The sequence below is a fragment of the Cyclopterus lumpus genome, chromosome 16 (genome assembly GCF_009769545.1).
Source record: "Cyclopterus lumpus isolate fCycLum1 chromosome 16, fCycLum1.pri, whole genome shotgun sequence".
NCBI lineage: Eukaryota > Metazoa > Chordata > Actinopteri > Perciformes > Cyclopteridae > Cyclopterus > Cyclopterus lumpus.
The window spans coordinates 2,949,867-2,952,366 of record NC_046981.1 but is presented as its reverse complement, the minus strand read 5'-3'; positions in this window follow the sequence as shown (position 1 = coordinate 2,952,366).

Sequence of the window (2,500 nt, the reverse complement as noted above, 5' to 3'; positions counted from 1 at the left end):
CACACCCCAGAAAGAAAGGAAGTATCCTAACTCTTCTCCTAGATACCTCTTGGCAATTTAGGAAGCTTCCTCAATAAAAAAAGACTCTTGGGCCCCAGCAGGGTCTAGAGGTTCTCTACTACTACTACTACTACTACTACTACTACTACTAATACTAATACTAATACTAATACTAATACTACTACCCAGGAAGATGACAAGCAGAAAGTCCACAAATGATCTCCAACATATACGAGAATAGAAGAACACACGTGTTGTATTCACCCCACTGCAGCCATATTTTCATTGCTACTCCTTCATCTTGCATTGTTTTTGATTGGGAAAAAGTCCAAATCTCCAAAATGATGAGAGCCACTGCCCCCCCCCCCCCCCCCCCCCCCCCTTTTCTTTATAGGTCGAACCCACCCAGGGTATCTGCTTGTAGGGGAGGCTCCCCGTGGTTACACTCGAGTCCCTGTTACTGCACTTTGAAGTCGTGTTCGCTTTTCAAAGCGTGAACATTTGTGTGGAAATGCAGAAATGAAAGTGTTTCTTCACCCTCCAGACCTCTCTCGTATCCCCCCTGACGGGGACGCCTCCCTTTCCCCCCCCACAAAGCACCCAGAAAACAAAAGGAATACCGAGTTATCGCTTTGAGATAAAAAAAAAAAACTTGTTGTTTGGTTTGTCATAAAGAAAAAAAAAGCGCTGACAAGGTGTTTTTTCTTTTTCTTCATCGTTTTGGAGGAAGAATCCTGACCTCAAAGCTCTTTTATGTCGAATTCACAGAGAAGGGAACCTCGGTTGACCGTATCGCTGAGGCTCAAGCAACAGTTACGCAACCTTTTGCATTGAAAAAGGTACGTCGGACTTGAGTGCCCCCCCCCCCCCCTCTAAAAGGAAAAACACGTCAACCGCACACTTTGGGAACTTTTGTGACGCTAAAGTCCAAATCGACCATCAGCTAAAAGCACGGCTCAGGGCCTTATTGATTTCCTCCTCTCAGGGGTTACTTTGCTTGACACCTCTTCTCACACAGCGGCTCGTCTTCATCGCTGCTGTATGAACTCACACGCACACACACACACACACACACACACACACACACACACACACACACACACACACACACAGCTTTAATTAATAGCTTTGTGCTTTCCTTCAGCTCATCCATTCCCTCAGACTAATTGCTGGCAGAAGCATTCCCGCTAATCCAATTTGGAGCCTTGCGTAATCTTTCCTTTATTGGCATTATTGGGTCTTTGTTTGGGAGCCCGCAGGTCTAATGGCCGCCGTGTGTGTTTCGTTTTTCTAAAGCATCCCCTGCTTTATGGTCTGTTTGACTCTAAATTACCATAATTTACTAAATGAACATCACGCTGTATTGAAGAAGACTTGAAACTAGAGATTGAGACCAAAAACTAATGTTTACAATGTTTACTGAGGGAATACATCAAGAGAAGTAGAGTCATTTATATAGACTTCTATACAACCAGAGGAGTCACCCCCTGGTGGTCAGGAGAGATAATGCAGCTTCAACACATGAAGCATAGACTTCTATACAACCAGAGGAGTCGCCCCCTGGTGGTCAGGAGAGAGAATGCAGCTTCAAGACATGAAGCATAGACTTCTATACAACCAGAGGAGTCGCCCCCTGGTGGTCAGGAGAGAGAATGCAGCTTCAACACATGAAGCATAGACTTCTATACAACCAGAGGAGTCGCCCCCTGGTGGTCAGGAGAGAGAATGCAGCTTTAACACATGAAGCATAGATTTCTATACAACCAGAGGATTCGCCCCCTGGTGGTCAGGAGAGAGAATGCAGCTTTAACACATGAAGCATAGACTTCTATACAACCAGAGGAGTCACCCCCTGGTGGTCAGGAGAGAGAATGCAGCTTCAACACATGAAGCATAGACTTCTATACAACCAGAGGAGTCGCCCCCTGGTGGTCAGGAGCTAGTAAAGGCTGTTGGAGGCTGTACATTGACACTTCAGTATTTCATTATTATAAATGAGGTAATTATTTATTTATGTTTTGTCTTCTATTTTATTTGTTTGCACATAATACAAAACACAGTTATTATAAAAGATGTGCACACAACGATGTAAGACACACACTCTCACCGACATGTACTCAGATTCACATTAAGTTAAAGGTAAACAAAAGTGTGTGCGTGAGAGGAAGAAAGACGAAAGCTTGACCAGAGAACTTCTGTGCGGACGTATCATAATTAGTTTGGAGATCACGGTGACCTTTGACCTGACGGATGACCTCAACACAGTAAAAGAAGAATGGGTCTCAAGGTGAACGTGAAGATGGAGGTGATTTAAGAAATAAATCTATAACAATAACAACCATTTCTCATTCCAGTTGTCCAACAGTCATGTGACTGAATACTGATGTGCAACATACTGAAATAGAAAAAGCATAACCATTATAAAATGACCCCCTTTATTATTCAAGACCAGCGTCAGGAAAACACCCCGATTTAAAAGCGCGGCTTCCAAAAACAGCGT